General features: G+C 52.1%; 1 protein-coding gene across 1 annotated transcript in view; it reads right to left on the bottom strand.

The window, feature by feature from the left end:
- LOC147703391 (uncharacterized) overlaps positions 1–20,545 on the bottom strand; it is a 9,287,842-nt gene that overhangs the window by 6,652,623 nt on the left and 2,614,674 nt on the right. The gene's annotated exons all lie outside the window — the stretch shown is intronic.

Below are 20,545 nucleotides of genomic sequence, written 5' to 3'. Positions count from 1 at the left end.
CTACTCCTTGGATTAAACTAGCAAGTTTATGGGTTTTCACGGCGTTAGCTAGTTGACTTTTGGAAGTAGCTAAACATGATTCCTCAGGGGTAGTCCATAAGTCCTCCCTACCCATGGCACGAAAGAAGTCCCTGACGAACGACAGCCAGGGTATATGACCTACAGCCCCCAATAATAACAGAACCTCTTTCAATTCATCCCTATAGTGCTTCAACTCGGGTGTACTCCACACCCGCCGCCAGTATAACAGCAGTCTTGCCGAAGTTAAGTCCTCTATTGGGAGAATATCCAAGTCCATTCGTAGTGGCACAAGGGGCGTACTTACTGGGAGAGCTAGAATATTTCTAATGAGCTTGTTTTCAGTAAGTGATAGGGCATTAGGGGAACAATGACCCCACAACTCTGCCCCTTAAAGGGCAGCAGACCTAGCTTGGACTTTATAAATCTCAAGCAACAGCTTATGGTCTTTGCCACACAGGACTTATGCTCTTTCATTAGTCTCCCTATTGCCTGGGTCAGTTTCAGGTTGACCTTCCCAATTTGGGGGGCCCCATCCCATCTTATCGTTTAATGTTAAGCCCAGATAGTCAAATAATTTAACTTGCTCTAATAGTCTATCGTCCATCAGAGAATGTGGGCAATTAGTGGTAGTGGCATTAAATACCATATATTTTGTTTTATTAATGTTAACTACCAGTTTTTGCTTTTTGCAGAACTGGGCAAACTCATTCAAAACCCTCTGCATCACCATTGATGACTTTGAGAGGAGCAGGGTGTCGTCCGCGAACATTAGTGCGGGGAATTTAGATGACGATATTCTCGGAGCGTCCAGGTCCTTAGCGGCAAGCAGATCATCAATTAGACCATTTAAAAATAAAGAAAAGGGGGCGTGGCTAGCAGCCAACGATGGCGGCCGCAGCTTAGAGAGGCTCCCGAGGCAAGGCGGCTTCCCGCAACAATCCGGACTAATTATCCGTATCTTCACGAGCTCAAAGGGGAGGGCCAGACCCGGAGACCGTGCAGCTACCAACGCAGCAACTTTGGGGTCTGCGAAGGCCCGAGATCACATCGAGTTGCCGGGCGAAGACCGGAGCGGGGTGAGGCCTACTGCCAGCCTGGAAGCAGCGGAGTCGCGGCGAGTTTACGGCCGGCCGGAAGTGAGCTGGTGGCGGCAGTGCGGAACAGGAAGCCCCGGCCCGTTGTGGATTTTACTCCAGAAACCCGACAGAATACTTTCCGGGGATCCGAAGTCCCGAGGGCAACTCCGCGCGCTTATCAATCCTCTACAGCTCCGCAGGATCGACTAGGGGCGCGGAAGAAGAAGTGAAACTCAGACGCAACGCCGCCATTTTGCTGCCTATGCAGATACCACCTCGCGGACCTCCACGCGGAACGGACGCCACTACCAGTGCAAGACCCAACCCGATCTGCCCAACACCCTGCTGCAGCCTCTGGCAACGCCGCAGCCACTCGCACAATGTCGAACAGAGGCCTCAAGAACAGCACCACCCAGGCTAAATTGGACAAATTTGCGTATGAGAGACAGACACCGCCTCAAGAACAACGCAAGCCCTCGGGAAAAACAACCGAAACAGAGGGGGCGAAAAAAGCCACGCTTGAAGACGTCTTGGCGGCTTTAGCCCAGGTGCAGGCGACGGCCACGGAAGTCACTCTGATACGGGCGGACCTCCAGAAAATGAGTGAGAAGGTCAAACAGGTCGAGGTGATCACTAAATCCTTGGTCGAGGATGTCTCTGAACTACAATCAGCAATGGAACGTTTACAAACAGACAACAAACAGCTCAGGGATAAACTGGATGACCAGGAGGGCCGTTCCCGGCGCAACAACGTCCGGATTTTGGGTGTACCGGAATCCGAAGACACGGGGGCGATGGATCTCTATGTGGAGGACTTGATTAAAAACCAGCTACAGCCCGAGGGACTCTCGAATTTCTTCTCCGTGGAGAGGGCCCACCGAGTTTCGGGGGGAAAACCAAAGTCTGGAAGCTCACCCGACCTATCTTGGCTAGACTATTTAACTTCAGGGACCGTGACACCATCTTACAGGCTGCGAGAGTGGCACCGGTCATCCAAATTCAGAATTCAAGGATTGCCTTTTTCCCGGACTATACGGCCGAAGTTTCCAAGAGGAGAAGGACGTTCTTGGAAGTCAAGAAAACGTTGAGAGAAAAGGAACTACCATATTCGATGCTCTTCCCGGCTCGACTCAGAGTCGTGTCGGACAAAAAAGTGTGGTTTTTTGACTCTCCGGACGCTGCCCGGGACTGGCTGGAAGGATGGCACACGGTTGGTCGACAGCGAAAATCTCATAGGCCGGACCACGGAAGCGCAGACCACAGCAAAAATGGTTCACAAGGGTCTGGTCGTGGGGGTGGAGCAGAGAGATCTCCCTCCCGCAGCTTTGCGGGAGCAGGGGGAGAGGAATGATTCCTGCCCGGGATCTATCTCAGCGATATTCAATGTTCATTGACTTTACATTCTTCTGGCTGCACATGGACTCTGGCATGGCTAACCCAAGAGCACGCAGGGATGCCGCCTGCTCGAGGAGACACTCTCCCCCCTACACGCAAGTACTTTGGTTTGGGGATGGGTCAGGCACTCTGCTCAGTTGGGGGGGCGGGCAGTTGAAAGTCCGTTAGGCAGGGATGCAGGGAGGGGGGATGGGGGAAGGGCTGTTTTTTGACTGTTAGGAAATTGTATGTTAGGTCACTGATGAAGACGAAATGTTCACACGAGCTAATCCCGGGAGGGGGTAAGATGGGGAAGCTTCCAGCCCACATGAGAACGCTCATCATCCTCCCGCACATTCACACACCCACCATGACTGCTACACCGCTCCGCCAACACCTAGTGGCACCCCTGGGACCGAATGGTTGACGGCCTGGCAGCTGAAGGGGGGAATGTAGACCCCGAAATACAACGCCCCTCCTTGCGTTTACTATCTTGGAATGTGAGGGGGCTAGGCGACAAGGTGAAAAGGGGGCTAGTACTCACTGTACTCAAGAGACACAAGCCCACAATAGCTCTATTGCAGGAAACCCACTTAACGGGAGAGACCACCAAGGCCCTGAACAGAAGAGGATACAAGATGATGGTCCACTCGGACTTCACGTCCGGTTCTAGGGGGACCGGAATTCTAATGCAAAAAAACTCACGATTCCTCCCCCTACACACTAAAACAGACGACCAGGGCTGCTTCGCAGCACTACAAGGACAATGGGAGGGGAGACTCTTCAACTTGGTTTCGGTTTACGTCCCACCAGCACTTCATTCAGTACACCTCCCTAAACTGGGCGATTTTCTTCTATCTCTCCCGGAGGGGGAAATTATTCTCGGGGGGACTTCAACGCTATTCTAAATACACAACTTGATAGATTCCCAACACCAGCCCCCGCGGGTGGGGTGCCACGCTTTCAGCAATTTGTAACAGCCATGGGACTGGTTGATGTTTGGAGACACCTCCACCCCGTTGTACAGCAGTACACTTTTCGCTCTGCAGTACATGGAAGTCTGTCTAGAATCGATCACTTCCTAACACTGGGGGATGGACTTCATTACATAGAAGCGATGGAGATCCACCCGCGTGGGATCTCGGATCACTCCCCACTTACCCTAACTCTCTCCTTACAATCGCAAACACGTAAACGCATCTATCCCATACATGCTGCATACCTCAAAATCCCCCAGGTTCGCAAAGCTCTTAAAAAAACGACAACACAATACTACACTGAGAATGTACGCTCGGTACGTTCAGCCGAGGTGCTTTGGGAGGCGTATAAAAGGGTGCTACGGGGCCAAGCCATAAATTCGGTCACTGGCTTCAAAAGACAAGGGGCTCAGGAGTTGGATGCTCTGGAATTGACCTTACAGACACTGACTGCAACTCATGAACAATGTCCCACTCTGTCCACCCTACATGCACTTACCCTACAACAACAATTGTATAATGATCATCTGCGCACACGAGTCAGGGAAAGTCTGTCCGACACTCAGAACAGGGTCTACGAGGTGGGCGATAAGGCTGGGAAAATGCTGGCATGGCTCGATAAAAGAGATGGGGACTCGAGAGGCATTCCAAAATTGAAAGATGAGCACGGGGAGGTTCACACTAACCCGAGATACATAGTAGAATTGCTTGCAGACAACTTCGAACAAGTATACACTCCCGAACACACGGTGACGTCGGAAATGGCTAGAGACGTATTGGCCCCAGTTGGGGTTAATACATTAATCCCGGAAATCTCTGAGGAGTTGGAAGCGGACATCACCGCTGACGAAATTCAGCTGGCGATCGATGCTTTAAATCCGGGCAAGGCAATGGGACCTAACGGTATACCGGTGGAGTGGTATCAGGCGATGCCGGAGACCCTGAGTATACATCTGCTTGAGATGTTCAAGGATTGTTTGGAAAAAGGTACGCTCCCACCAGATCAGAGAGCGGCAACCATAGTGGCCATCGCCAAACCTGGCAAGCCGCCTGAAGACTGCTCCTCCTACCGCCCCATATCGCTGCTTAACGCAGAGGCCAAGATTTTAGCCAAACTCCTGGCACTGAGAATCTTACCCCACTTGTCGTCCCTTATACACCCGGACCAGTCCGGATTCATGCCCCATCGTAGCACGGCGCCAAACTTGCGCAGATTGCACGGAGTGCTGGCACGGGCGGACACAGTGGAAACTTCAGCAGTGATAATGGCACTCGATGCTAGGATGGCCTTTGACCTTGTGGAATGGGCCTACCTCTTTGAGACATTATCACGCATGGGCTTCGGCCTCCGCTTCATCGCATGGGTGAGGTTACTGTACACTGACGCACGAGTGGTGGCCAATGGCCATATCTCCCGAGAGTTTCCCTTGGGTAGGGGCACGAGACAGGGCTGCCCCCTCTCACCATTGTTGTTCGCTCTCTCATTAGAACCCCTCGCAACCCTGATTAGAACTTCACCCCGCCTTCAGGGTATTTGCTGGAAGGAGGGCTGGGAGGATCGGCTGTCCCTTTATGCGGACGACATGCTGGTTTATCTCACCAACCCGGAGACCGGTATCCCTGCTTTACTACATCTTTGCGACACCCATGGAAAGATATCCGGATATACACTGAATTGGGGCAAATCCGAATTGTACGTCCTAAAGGGTCAGGCCCCGGTCCTCGACTCGGACTGCCCTTTACGCATAGCCGGCACATCGTTTAAATATTTGAGCATACATGTCACTAGAGACCCAGTAGAGTTTGTGTCCAAAAATTTGAAACCCCACCTAGACAGACTCAAACGAGATGTGCATTTTTGGTCGGGACTCCCATTGACATTGTTGGGGCGAGCAGCACTATACAAGATGATGGCCCTGCCCCGTTTTCTCTACGTCTTCGAAAATACGCCCTACTCGGTGAACCCCGGTTTCTTCCAGAAAGTATCAGCGCTGGTATCCAATCTCCTATGGGGGAACCTCCCCGCCCATATAGCACAATCCAAACTGCATAGAGGGTGGTATGAGGGTGGTATTGCTTTGCCCAATTTAAAACTGTATTACTGGGCGGCACACCTCAAACCCATTAACCAGTGGATCCACACTTCCCAAACCGAACCAGCCTTCCAGGCAGACAGAACGCAGCTAGGCACTGACAGTCTACTAGCCCCACTGTATGACCGTCGTAAAACACGTACATTAATGGGACCCACCAAGCTTAATGTAGAAATCTGGCACACAGCCACGGCGGCCCTGGGCTGGAAAGGTAGAATTACTAAACTAACCCCACTATGGGACTCTCGAATCCTCTGCAACATGAGAAATAGCAAGGGCTTCTCACACTGGGACACAATAGGGATTTCCACGGTGGGTGATCTTTGGGAGAGGGGTGGAGTGATACCCTTCCAGAGACTACAAGAACTATATGAACTTAGCGATAGGGAGCTTTACAGATATGTTCAGATTCATCACGCACTGTTAACAGCCTTGGCCGCGGACACCGATTTGCCTGAGTCTGCCCCACTGGAAGACCGCCTCCTTACGGATTTTATGGTCGAGCGTGCTACATCCCTTACATACCGCAAATTACTTAATAATCTACCTGACCCGACATTGCCTCTGAAGGAGAAATGGGAGGGAGACACCAGTGAGATGGACGAGCAGGAATGGAATGAGGCACTAGCCTCTCCTAAGGAAGTGGGCATCTCAGCGCGGCTGCGATTAGTTCAATTAAAAATTTTACACAGAGTATACTACACGAGAACAATGCTACACCGTATTCACTGGATACCACATCCATATTGCCTACGCGGGTGCGGGGAGGAGGGTACGTTTTTCCACACCATCTGGGACTGCCCCCGGATACAGGAATATTGGAGACAGGTCCTACGAACGATGTCACAAACACTGGACACATCTTTGTTACCAGAACCAAAACGGTGCCTCCTAAATGTGTGGGAGCCTACCGATATCTCCAGACATGACCAAATCTGGGTCACAGTAGGGTTGCTCATAGCGAAACGAGATATTGCACAAAAATGGGGGGTGGCGGAACTACCAACCAAGTCCGTGTGGTGTCGAAATATGGATAAAGTAATGATAACGGAACGGGCGGTGTATTCCAATCGTGCCTGCCCGGGTAAGTGGAATAAAATTTGGACCAAGTGGAATGTGTATAGGGGAGAGATTTGTGATCCTTTACCTGAAGACGATCAAGATGATTCAGATGAAGAAGAGGCTGTAGGCTAGTCCACCGAACAGATTGGGGGGGGAGGGTATTGCAGGTGGGATGGAGATTTCCAGTATTGTTGGGATACAGGGTGACCACGGGGGAACTCTGGGGATCTCTGCTTGGTTGAGATGTCCACAATGACGACTACACAGTACCTGGATTCAACATTGGGCGGGAATGGACTCTGGTGAGGGACGTCTTGATAAGATGAATGCATGAACACAATTCTGGCATTTACGTGACCGCTTTGACATTCCTAACAGTTATTTTGTTTTTTGTTGTTTGGGGGGGAGGGTGGGGGGGAGAAAACTACAAAAATCATACCGAAAACCAATGATGCTTGAAAAGACTCATGCTAATGCTGCACCTTTTCCTTATGACGGTAGTGTCGTTGTTTTTACTACAGTAAAGTATCTAGTGAATGTACAGGACTGCCATTTGATCAAAATTGCTATAGCGGCCAGCCCGATGGGTTGTAGGCGTTCCGCTGTGTATCTTGTTGGTGCAATAAAGGTTTTTGCAAAAAAAAGAAAAATAAAAATAAAAGAAAGAAAAGAGGGTCGGGGCTAATACACAGCATTGCCTGACCCCCTTTCCAACGAGAAAAGGTGCTGTTAATAGGACATTCTTACTGTATCTTACCCTAGCATATGTATTCTCATGGAGGCGTTTAAGTTGGTAACAAAGATATAGCGGAACTCCCATGTCCAGAAGGATGTTCCACATCTGGTCACGGTCCACCATGTCAAACGCCGACTTCAAATCCACAAATGTAAGATACAGGGTTCCCCCTTCCAAAACTACGTGCTTCCAGTAAATTAACTGAAGCCTAAACAATTGGTCTGTGGTAGAAATTTTAGATCTAAATCCTGCTTGCAATGGAGTTAGGATATCTCTGTCTTCTATCCACTCCTAAAGTCAACCACATTATGCCAGACCTCCAGACTAAGCATTAAATAGTCAATTGTTGATACTACATCGCCTGACTGAAAGGTGGGATGTCCCAGACTGTCTCCAATAAACCGCCCATTACATGCCCTTAAGGAATAAGTCAAAGTTAGGGTTGTTAGCTGCAAAACTAGGGGTGTCCAACTTCTAGTGGAATACATATTAAGAGGGGGAATTGACCATGCTATATCCTCATCGCTACTTATGATTTGCGGCATACCATTAAGGGGCTCGTAGTGACAACAAAAGTCCCCACCAATTATAAGATGGGTGCCCCCCTCAAGTGTACAGAGAACATTTTTCAGGGCGTCTATAGTAGGGGAGGTGACACCGTACTGAGCTGGCCGAGAGTAGACATTAATAACAGCTAATCTGGGGAGGTTGCTGTGTGACAAGAGGATGCACAAAATATCTGGAGAATGCATATCTACACGCCTTATCTTGCATCCCAAATGGGTACCCACCCATATACAAAGTCCCCCTGATGGTTTACCCATAGGCCTCTTAGAGGCTGCTTCACAGTAAGCCACAAACCCCACTCTATACTGGGGATCAGTTGCCCACGTTTCCTGGAATAGGCAGATCTCGTGTCCCTCAATATAGGCCCCCCAATCTGGTTGGTACATTTTAGACACCAAACCTGCAATATTCCAGGATAGAATTGTTAAGCCTCCAGTACCAAACTTTTATCCCAGTGGGAGTTTATCCCATGCATCTCAGCCAATCCCTGGGTGGCAATGCCACTAATTCCCTTAGAACCTTGGACCGGGACAACATGATCGCAATTGGACACATTAATACCAGTGGGGCCCTCCCCCGTCCCAACTGGATTAGGCAGTAATAATAAATCATCTGTTATCAACCCCTCCTAAACACTTAAGAGAGTCCGAGAGGTAGAACCCCCTCCCAGGGCCTCACTAAATGTTAAACTTTGTTTCGGTGGAGCATTCATACTAGTGGACGTGGGAATTAGTCAAACCACCAAATCTAAACTGCTAAATCTGTTACTGAGTGGGACAGAAAACTGTAGGCCGTTATAACTAGCCCTGTTCCATTCATACTGGTCATAGTGGAGAAGTGTGGCTCACTGGTTAGAAGCGGCAGACCCTGAAGCAGAGGTCGGCCCGGGACCAGGGTCCAGGGTTCAATTCCCGGGACCAGGGTTCAATTCCAGACGCGGCAGGGTCTTGGGTCTATGTCCGCGGACTCCATAATTATCGCCTAGATGCCTATGCTAACCATGGGTCCCACTCTGCAACTCTGGGCAATAGCTTGCTTAATCTCCACAACGGCCCTAGCAGGGTAGGGGATGCCTGGCTTCACCTTGGGGGTGCCCTCTCACCGGGAAAGCCAGGACGGGTTCCCCAGCGGTATACAGCACCAGGACGCCACGTAACGAGGTAACAGTGCGCTTTACAAGTATACATACATTACATTACATAGTTGGCCATATGGTTTGATGGGGAGTAGAAATGACTTAGGTTGTGGGCCCTAATGGTGGGGCCTGAGGATCTCGTTGGCCATGCACAAACATGGCACACAGCTCTCTGGTCCTTAAAATTTACAACAATACAATCCCCCACTTGGTTTTTTGGTCTGCTTCCCACCCAGCTCACTCTCCTTACACACATTATCTGGCCATTGACTTCTCCCGGAAGGGGTCGGTTATTATTTAGCCAGTATATTGTTTTGTTTTTAAGTTGATCGTGTGTTTCAATCTTCCCATGAACCAATTCTGGCACCCCAGTCAGTATTACGACATACGGTGCACAGTCTGGGGGTAGGTCTAGGTGATGCTGGGTGTTCTTAGCAGCTACCCCCTGTCAATTCCCTGGATAACAGTAGACTTTCTCTATGGTTTTGGGGCTCCCAGCAATGCGTCCTCGCGAACACGAGGCCTAACACTAGGGGGTTCAGCTTCCGGTAGATTATTCATTCCACGTACTTTATCCCTCTCAGCACTTGGGGCCATTACTTGCACATTCTTGTTAGAATTAGCTCTATCAGACATGGGCGTAGGAACTGTGGGGGACGCGGGGGACATATCCCCCCAGATTTTGGAGTGGGGGGGACATGGGTGGGGGGGACGAGGGGTCAAACAAATTTCCCCTCTACCTCCTGAGAGGGAGATTGGCAGGGCTACCCCTCGGGGTAGCCGTGTGATATAAAAGAGACATTACATAACATAACATAACATTAGCGCGCGAAAAAAAGTGCGAAGTGCGAGAGGTGCTGTGTGTCCTAATGGCCCTGCACTTGACCTGGCGCCTCTCTAGTTACCTGTCTGTGAGCCACCAATGATCCGATAGTCACAGCATAAGGTGACGTCAGAGGCCACTCGCCCCCCTGCCTCTGCCCTTTTGAAGTCTATGTGTGGCGCAGCACCCCTGAGGCTCCAGGAATTATTTAGTTCTCACCTCAGCTGCCTGTAGCAAGTGCTCTGGTTGATTTGCTGGCTGACCTGACCTCGTTGTGGGACTCCTCGCCCCGTGTCTGTTGCCGGCTTGAAGACAGAAGGGCTGCAGGCAGCAGCACGCTCTGAGGCTCGGTTAACTTGTAAGTAGGGGCAAGGGATGTTACACTGCATTGCCAGGGGAGCCTGGTGACATTTGAAAGTGGTGGGGGTGTGGGGTTTACAAGTTGTGACTGAGTGGAGTCTGGAGTGCAAGCTGAGCCTCGGCTCAGCAGCCTCGCCCTCACCTCTGCTGCCAGTGCTGCTTTTTCAATTTTTTTATTTATAGTGTGTGAAAGCCCTCTCCTCGTCGCATTTTGTTTAAATTGTGCCCACGTATGTTCTGTCTTAATTCCACATTTCGAATAACTCCCGATAACAAAGGGCCCTTTCACGCCGTGTTTCTGTAATTATAGATTGGAATTGTGTAAATGTCACCGCTGACTAGTGTTTGCAGGCCTGTCTCTAAATTCGGCTATTCACTGGCATTGTGGCTCAATATTCTTGCTTAAATGTGATACTTTTCTAATTATCTGAATGAGGCTTACAAAGTAGATTTCGTTTTATGAGCGCGGACGTGAGAAATCTAACCTCATAAGGACTGGAAATTAATCAGACGGCCGTTTACAAGGCTTTCAAGGGGCGAATGAAATATCTGCGAGGTAGGAAGATGGGAAAAGATTTTGGAGATTGTGTGCGAAAATGGACATTCGTGTATTTTTAACGCATAGGCTAGGGTTGCTAGCGCTACCTTCTGTTCTGTCATTCTTGTCACTGTCCATTTGTGAGCAGAGTCCCGCACCGTTGTTCTTGGCATGCAGTCAGTGCAGTGAGTGTATACATTGCGGCCCCAGATCACCTCACACAGCCGCAGCTCTGCGCACACCTTTGGTTCTCTGGGCACACCAGGTGCAGGTCTCTTCTCGGGCCCGGCGCAGCGCAGCCCAGCCGCAGATTGGACACTTATATAATGCTCTGTGTTGACGTGCTGTAGTGTTCTTTAAGAACTCTGAGGTAACCTTTTGGAAATTTTCAAGACTTTATCCTTAAACTACTGTGATAGTTAAGACTGTCAATGTTTTCAGTATAACTAGATTCGTACTGACACATCTGACATTAGGTCAAAGGTTTTTTTTTAATATTCATTTAGGGGATGGTGCTAGACATTGCTGTATTACATTGTGTATTCAGATTTGTCAATGTGTGAAATGATATGTGATCACCTTATGCCTACACTGTAATTTTCATTTAAAAGGCAGGGGCGGGGGGCGTGGCCAAGATGGCGGGGTGAGCGGACGCTTCCTCCCGCAGCTCCTCCGGCCCAACTAGGCTCAAGCCCTTTCCTTCAGCTTTTCTCCCCCCGCTGAAGCTCAGCGGACGAGAGGAGTGTGGCGGAGCACCGGGCGCACACATTGATGCCGCTTTGACCCTAATCGCTTCGGTGGAAGCGCCTCAAAAGACCGATCGAAGATCGAGGGACGACGGAGCGCCCAGGAGGCGGAGCGTATCGGAGTGCTGTCCATGCGCCTCGGCTGGGCCTAGTGCTGAAAGTTGGCGATCTGACCGGTGGAAGTCCCGGAGCTCGGCGGAGTCGAGGGAGAGCTGCGGACTGGAGGATCCGCTACGCTACACGGAGGACTTTGGCAGCGCGACTTGGCGCTTGGACTTGAGGTGGTGGCACCCTGCCTACTGGGGGACCCGATCCCGGGATCGGAGAGCGATCGGCTTGAAATAGGAGAAGGTTCTCCGGACCTTTCTGAGTGACAGTGTGGCCTTGGCTGCGTTACTTTTCCGGTTGCCTGCTTTCTGGGGTGCCCCGGTATTGTCGCCGGGCACGGGTGATCTACTCGGCCCCACCCAGCCGCCATTTTGTCCCCGAGGAGTCGGTGTTGTTGGCCTTCCCCGGAGCCTCTCGACGGCGGATTTCTGCGCCCTCCGCCCCTTCACGGCTCTTTCCCTGTGGTGTGTGTTGGACGAGGCCCCCCAGCTCAGATTCCAGCTACCGTCTCGGCTGGGCGCCCACGGCTGGTAGCGCACGGACTGGCCCGCCATTTTGTCGTCTGTGACGCAGTCCCCCGGACCCGACGGGAGCTCCCCACATCGAGTGCCCGCTGGTGGCTGAGCATTCCCCGGAGCGGCGGGCCTGTGCCCACTTTGCGGCTAGAGCCCTAGGAATGACTGGAAGAGGGGGCTCGAGAAAGGGGGACCATACCCTGCCGGACATGCTTGGCAGGGCCCAGCAGCTACGGGACAGGACACAGCCGTCGCCGGGGTCTTCCAGGGCCTCGGCAGACGCGTCTGGAGGAGAACCCCCTGTCACGAGATCCTTCATGGAGGAGCTGTTCAATTCCCTCAAAGAAGACTTCCAGACGCTGAAGCGGGAAGTGGCTAGCGAGGTCCGGGAGGTCCGCAGAGAAGTGGAGGGCCTTGGTGAACCGGTTGAGACGGTGGAGACGGCATCTCAACGCCGAGACGATGAGATTGTCCACTTACAACAGGACGTTCTCCGCCTCCGGGAGCAGTGCATTGAGCTCCAGGCTCACTCCGAGGACCTTGAGAACAGGTCCAGGAGGAACAACATTTGAGTGCGGGGCGTGCCATCTGCAGATGAAGGGACTGATTTGGTGGGCTATCTGCAGGACCTGTTCCGGGAGATCCTGGGGGAGGCCGCCGACTTTCCTATTCGCATCGATAGGGCCCATAGAGTTGGCCGACAACGCCAGTCATCGGCGCCCCCGCCGGACATCTTAGCTTTTCTGCCCGACTTCCCGCTGAAGGAGCGCATCATGTCTGAAGCCCGCAGGAAACAGCCGCTAACTTTCCGGGAACGGCCTGTTGCGCTTTACCAGGACCTGTCCGCCATCACACTGCAGAAACGCAGGTCTTTCAGGATTGCTACCGACTTCTTGCGTGACCAGGAGACACCATACTCCTGGGGGCACCCCTTTCGCTTGATCTTTCGCTGGAACGGAGTGCTGCATCAACTACGCTCCTTGCAAGACGTTTGCGGTGTCCTGGGACTCACGGCTACGGAGGAGGATGGAGCTACACCGTCGTGGAGGCGATCGGAGAGACGGGGCCGGCGGAGATCGGTGAGGAGAAGATCGACAGCGAGCGCTGGGCGTCCTGACTCCCCTACTATCAGGGCGGACATGGCCGGTGCCCTGAGGGCGGCAGCCGAGAACTTGGCCGACTCCAACGGCGTGGCCTTGATGGCCTAGACTCACTCCGGGGGGAGATGAACATAGCCTCTTCGATGCCAGGTTTGGGGCTGGGGGGGATGGGAGGGGGTGGGCTGAGGTGAGTGGCTGGACGTCCACTTTTCTACTTTCTACGGACTTGCCCGTTTTGGGGCTTGACTGAGACAATGGGTTGTTTGAGTTTACATTTGGCTAGTTGCCATGGGTGTGTTTTGGGTGGGGTTGAGTGTTGTTCTGCAGTTGGGGGGGTCCCGTCCGATGCTGTCCTTGTCCGCGCTTGGCCTGCTCTGGCCTGTCCCGCGCTGCCGCCCCGCGCCCCCCGCCCTCTGGTTCCTTGCCCGCAGCATAGCGTTCCTGGTCCCTGGGAGACATGTCGTCCCTGAAGGTGGTGACCTTAATGTTAAGGGACTGAATAATCCTGTTAAGCGCAGGGGGATTTTGTCCCTGCTTGAGGGGACGCAGGCTGACATTTGCCTTTTGCAGGAGACCCACTTGTTGTCCCGCGACTGCCATAGATTGCGTTCTGCTAAGTTCCCTACCCAGTTCTTTTCTTCTGCAGCGACCAAGACCGCGGGGGTGGCCATCCTCATAGCAAGCTCCTTTAGGGGGGAGGTGCTGTATAAATATGCTGAGCAGAAGGGGAGGCTTCTGGCCTATCGCCTCCGTTTGGGAGGCATAGCGTTTACGGTTGGCACCGTTTATAGCCCGAATGACCATCAGGAACGTTTCTTGGACTCGGTACTGGTGGATGTCACTGCCTCTCCCGATCGCCATGTTATTCTAGGGGGGGGCCTTAATATCGTCTTTGATTCGGTACTAGATAGGTCAGCACAGCGGTTTCCGCAGACTGGAGAACTTTCCCAGGCTGTGAAGGCCCGAATTGCAGACATGGACTTACACGACCTCTGGCGCTCCATGCACCCCACAGACAGGGACTACTCCTACTTTTCGCATGCGCACCGAACCTATGCACGGTTGGATTATCTTCTGGTTAGTGGGCCGATGCGTGCCGCCGCTACGACGGCGGACATTGGGGTCCTATCACTGTCCGACCACGCGCCGGTTACAGGCGCGTTTGCTTGGCCGGCGGCCTCCCCCTCTCGAGGGATGTGGCGCCTTAGGGACACCCTTCTACACAAGAAGACGGTGGTGAAACGTATAGAAGAGGTCATACGGGATTATCAGACACACAATAGCAATGCCGACACAACACTAGCGACACAGTGGGCTGCATTGAAGGCGGTTCTTCGGGGGGAATTCATCTCCATCTCCTCGGCGGAAAATAGAGAGCGGCAATGGAAGAGGGATGAGCTGACTGTACAGGTCCGGGAGCTTGAGCAGGTCCACCGCCGTACGGGTGCTCCGAGGGTTTGGAGGCAGCTGAAAGCGGCTAGGAAGCTCCTGTCGGCGTTGGACCTGGATAGAGCCGAATACGCCGCCCTGCGCTTGAAACATGCCTACTACACTGGGGGGGACAGGTGCGGCAAGCTCCTGGCGCATCGGCTTCGGGTCGCGCAACAGCGTAATGTCGTGAAGGAACTTGTGAGTACAGACGGGGTGGCGGTTTCCGGGGACGCGGAGGTGGCGGAAACTTTCTGCAGCTTCTACGAAACGCTGTACGCCGCGGAGCCCTCCTCGCCGCGGGTCGCCGAGGACTATCTGGAGTCGGTGCCCCTTCCGGCACTGGACCCCGCTCAGGCGGAGTACCTGGAGCGGGATATTCACGTTGAGGAGGTGATTTCCGCTATAGCTCGGCTAAAGCACGGGAAGGCTCCGGGCCCGGACGGCTACACGTCCTTGTTCTATAAAACCTTTAGCCCGATTGTGGCCCCTGTCTTAACTCGGCTGTTTAATTCCTTCGCCGACCCGGGAGCTATCCCACCGGATCTCTTGAGGGCGACGGTATCGGTGATCCCGAAACCCGGAAAAGACCGGGCTCTATGCGGCTCGTATAGGCCTATCTCGCTCTTGAATGTCGACCTCAAGCTATACACGGGGATTTTGGCGTCCAGGCTGGCCCTGCACCTCCCCGGTCTGGTTGAGGCGGACCAGGCTGGCTTTGTGCCCGGCAGGCAGACGGTCGACAACACCAAGAGGGTGACGCACGTTTTGGAGAAGGCCTCGCGGATCCCCGGGGAGCGGATGCTGCTGTCAGTTGATGCGGAGAAGGCCTTTGATAGGGTTCATTAGCCGTATCTCGAGCTAGTTCTCAGGAAACTGGGAATTGGTGATAAATTCCGCACTATGGTCTTCAACTGCTATAAGTATCCCTCGGCGTCTGTGCGAGTCAACGGGTGTAGCTCCCGGGGTTTCGCTATCGAGCGCGGCACGAGGCAGGGCTGTCCCCTCTCTCCGCTCTTGTTCGCTCTCTACATGGAGCCGTTCGCCCAAAGGATCCGCCACAACCCAGATGCTATTTGGATTAGGATGGGCCAGTACATTCACACTGTCAGCCTCTATGCGGACGATGTCCTGCTGACCCTGGACTACCCCAGGAGGTCCTTACCAGCCTGCATCCAGGAGCTGGATGCCTTTGCACGGGTGGCCGGCTTTAAAATGAACATGAGCAAATCGGTGGCTCTAGATGTGTCTTTGGCTGCGGACACTAGGAGGGACCTTCAGCGACTATTCCCCATGCAGTGGTCTTCGTCCCTGGTACCATATCTAGGGATCCTACTGGCGCCCACGTTGCCGGAGATGGTGGCGGCCAATTACACTTCTCTTAGTAAGAAGATTAGGGAGGAGCTTGGCCGCTGGAGTAAGGGCCTGCTGTCCTGGCTAGGACGGATCGCGGCGGTTAAGATGACGGTCTTGCCCCAGATACTATATCTTTTTCGTGCCCTCCCTCTCCAGCCTCCAGTGGGCTGGATTCGACAAACGCAGGCCGACAACTCCCGCTTTGTTTGGCAAGGCCGCAAGCCGCGGATGAAGAGGGTCCTCTCCACGCTTGCCCCGGAAGCAGGAGGCCTCGGCATTCCGGACCTCCGTAAGTACTTTCAGGCGGCGCAGCCACGATACCTTGTAGAGTGGAGCAGGTGGGAGTCCGACAAGCACTGGCTTTTTCAGGACCAGGCGGTGGCTGGCCGCACTCTGCAGGAGGTCCCATTCTTACGCCGTGCTCATCGTCCACCCAACCTGTACGCTTCTTTTGTCACGCGGGTCCCCTTGAGGGTGTGGGATGCAGTTTGTGAGGCTCGGGGCCTTTCCTCCTTCCCCTCACCGTTTACACCCATAGTGGGTAATCCTGACTTCTCCCCTGGGATGGAGCCCGGCGCTTTCTCCCATTGGAGAACAGCGGGCTGCAGGGCGCTCTTCCAGGTCTGCGGGCCTGACGGCGTGGTTCCCTTTCAGCAGCTGCGGCAAGACTTCGGCCTGACGGAGTTGGATCGGCTGCGTTACATGCAGGTCCGTCATTGGGCCCTCCAGCCCCAGGTGCGGGACACCGCCGACCGTCAAATTACACCGTATGAGCAGTGGCTGGTAACCCGCACCTCCGATGCCAAATTGATCACTGATCTTTACAAGCATTTACAACCCCCGCCGTTCCACTATTATAACCCGGGGAGGGAACGATGGCACAGGGAACTGGGCAGAACACTTAGCCACAATGAATGGGACCAGATCGCACACCGGGCACGACATTCTGCGTACCATACCGGCCTCACTGAGACGTTTACCAAGGTGTCCACGTACTGGTACTACACCCCAGAGAGATTGTGTGAGATGCATAGGCTTACTGACAGGGGGTGCTGGAGAGGTTGCGGGCAGGTGGGGACCCTCTCACATATTCTTTGGGATTGTCCCTTGCTGACCGCTTATTGGAAGGAGGTTCTGGACGAGGTGGATAAACACTTTGAAATCGAGCTCCCGCGCTTCCCGGCGTATGTTTTGCTGGGCCTCCCTAATGATTTGATGTATCCACTGAAATCTCGCAGGGGTAGGCAGATCGCAATCGCATTGGGGTCTGCGGTCCAGAATATCCTTATCCATTGGCGCACCACCACTGTCCCCTCCATTACGGGTTGGCTACATAGACTCTGGCATGTGTTGGGGATGGAGAAACTGTCGCTCACGGTGGCGGGGGAGATTGACCAATTTGATGAGCTGTGGCAGCCCTTCCTCGCGTTGCTAACCACCGAGTTCAGGGAGCTCACCTGTCCGAGGTACCTCAGACTTCTGAGGCTGACGCCGCCGGTGACTCCGGCAGAGTAGGATAATGTGGGGGCGGGTTCCGGGGGGGGCGGGGGTGCGGCTTAGGGGTGGGCAGTATTGGTAGTGGGCCATTGGACGGAAGGTTGGGGGGAGTTGGGGAGTTGTTTCCTTTTTCTTGGGGCAGGGGTTCCGGGAGGGGCTGGGTTGTGACTTTTTGGGTTATTCTCTTTGCTTCTTCTGTTTCGACTTGGGGGCTGGATATGCTCAGAACAGGGATACAGGTTGCTTTTTGTCCTCTCATCTGCCAATGCTCTTCCTTTGGACTACGAACTGCTTCTTAACTACGCTCCTGATATTGCACTTCTTTTTTCTAACGTATTGTATGTAACCCTGACCTCCTGTTCCCCTTCCCCGTATTCTTTTGTCTTAATAAAAAATGCTTTAAACCTAAAAGGCAGGGGCGGCTGGTGACATTTGAAAGTGGTGAGGCGTAAATACTGCACTGTGACGAGCGCGCGCTGCGAGCGAGGCCCAACCACCTATGGGGGATTCGGGGTTCTCCCACGAGAACATTTTGAAAAAAAGAGTGGGCAAATGGTGCATTCTTAAGCACTTTTGAGAAAGAGGTATCTTGGCCAATACTTCTCTGGGAGTAGCCAGACAAGTCTCTTTGCACTTGCACAGATACATCTCTCTCCCTGCATTTGCATAGGCACAGTCACCCTGCACTCATTGACCCATTACTCACCCTTCCCTGACACATCACTAAGCCAGCATTCACCCATCCACATCACTCACTCTGGACTCACACAGACATCACTCACCCTGGACTCACACAGGCACACTGCTCAACCTGCACTCACACAGACATCACTCACCCTGGACTCACACAGGCACACTGCTCAACCTGCACTCACAAAGACATCACTCACCCTGGACTCACACAGGCACACTGCTCACCCTGCACTCACACAGACATCACTCACCCTCACTCACACAGGCGCACTGCTCAACCTGCACTCAGACAGACATCACTCACCCTGGACTCACACAGGCACACTGCTCACCCTGCACTCACACAGACATCACTCACCCTGGACTCACACAGGCACACTGCTCAACCTGCACTCACACAGACATCACTCACCCTGGACTCACACAGGCACACTGCTCACCCTGCGCTTACACAGACATCACCAACCCTGCACTGTCACAGACATCACTCACCCTGGACTCACACAGGCACACTGCTCACCCTGCACTCACACAGACATCACTCACCCTTCAATGCACTGCACTCAATAGGTTTCATGTCTTTCAGCCTGTCTAGGCCCGACATTGCCTGGAGACAGACTCCATTACATAACACCACGTCAGCTGGGGCCTGTGAGCAGCTGGGGGTGCTCAGCACAGACCCAAGAATGCAAACAGCCCCCCACAGACACTGGTGTTATTGTAGGCTGTTCGTCACTGCAACACCCTACACTGCAAAGGAAAGTGGGACCGTGCTGGCATTCAGCCACTTTTTCCTGTTCTTTGGTATCTGGCCTTTTTCTTGAGCTCATCACTTTAGTCCCTTTGCCCACCCTTGCGTTGTATCCAAAAGCCTCAAAGGTAAAGCCCAGCCATGTGGGTTGGTGCTGCTATGAACTAAATGTATTGGCATGCAGCTTAGACAACAGTGAAACTTGCCATTCCGTACTTAATAGGTCTTATTTCACAGGTATGACATGACAGTGTCATCGCCGGGAAGGAGGGGGTGGGGGCGAATTACTACTACTAAAACAGCAATGAAATCAGCTGACATGAAAAAATAGAATGATCCAAACAACCAAAATCCTGTTGTGATTGGATATGTTCTGGAACACAGATTACATGTGTTTTTATAATACATGTGAAAAACACATGACTTTAGTTTTGGTTAAAATTCTTAATTTAGGGGAACAATTAATAATTTAAGGAATAAGTTACTTCCAGTGAATTTTGACATTTTTACACATACCTCCAGTCTCTGCAAAGATTTTGCCTCGTTAGTACCAGTGTAACATACAAATGCAGCAATGAGAAAGGTGACCAGTCAACCTTTGCAAAGGGCCCTCCACTTTGCAGCAACATAAGTCACATTTTATCAGTAATTTCTGATCCCGGTGAGCGACAAACCATTTTTTAGTTAAAATTGTCAGATTATTCAGCAGATGATGAATTATGGGGCAAATATGGTATAACTATAATTATGTGCAAAACATTTGCAAACTAGGATATTTTGCTATTCATATTTGAACTGCGGAAAAGAGAAAAGTACTGATGACAGAAACTGCTTGGCTCAGAGACAAATGGCGTGTGATTCCACTTTTAAGCATATTTGGGACATTCAGTGATTGGAAACATATCCCACTTTGTGAATGTATTTTAATGTCAATAACTCATATTAAACCTTAAATGTGCGGCTATTGGTTGAATTAGATAGCGTAGTAGTTTGTAACTGGTCAGTGAAATGCCAAACAAGTACTAAAAATAGGGAAGTTTTGCTCTTTCTGGCCACACCTCTGCAGGGGTCACACCTATCGTACAAACAATAAACATAGTATTTGCAACATTTTTTATTTGAATTTTAAGTCTGGGAACTGGCAATATGGTACTCACTCCGTTACATATTTTGGGAGCAAGGGCAGGCTATGGCAGAGTACTGGTGCAATAAAGGCTAGAGGTTCCATGCACCATGTTTGAGCCTTCGTGCATCTCACACACACTCACACTCTCTCATAGTTCTGTGTTTCACAATTCTCTATTGCTCTCAAAACTATGTGGATTTTTACACCTGATGGTATCTTGGCTCAGAATACTGCTAGTGAAGATTTTGTCTCAAGTCCCTCAGTTTCATTTCTTTGTACTTGTCACCATTTAGCAACTGAGCAGGATCATCTTAGTACCGAATTTGAGTAGCCAGCACCTCTTCCAAGTCCACAGACTGAGCTCCGGCTCACCTGAACCATTGTCTTATGGTAAGTCTCCAGAGTCCCAGGGCAGAAGGAAATGCAGCACTATCAGCCGTCGGAATCCAGTAGTCAGTCTGAC

This window comes from Lissotriton vulgaris, chromosome 7 (genome assembly GCF_964263255.1).
Source record: "Lissotriton vulgaris chromosome 7, aLisVul1.2, whole genome shotgun sequence".
NCBI lineage: Eukaryota > Metazoa > Chordata > Amphibia > Caudata > Salamandridae > Lissotriton > Lissotriton vulgaris.
This window is presented reverse-complemented; position numbering and strand designations above follow the sequence as displayed.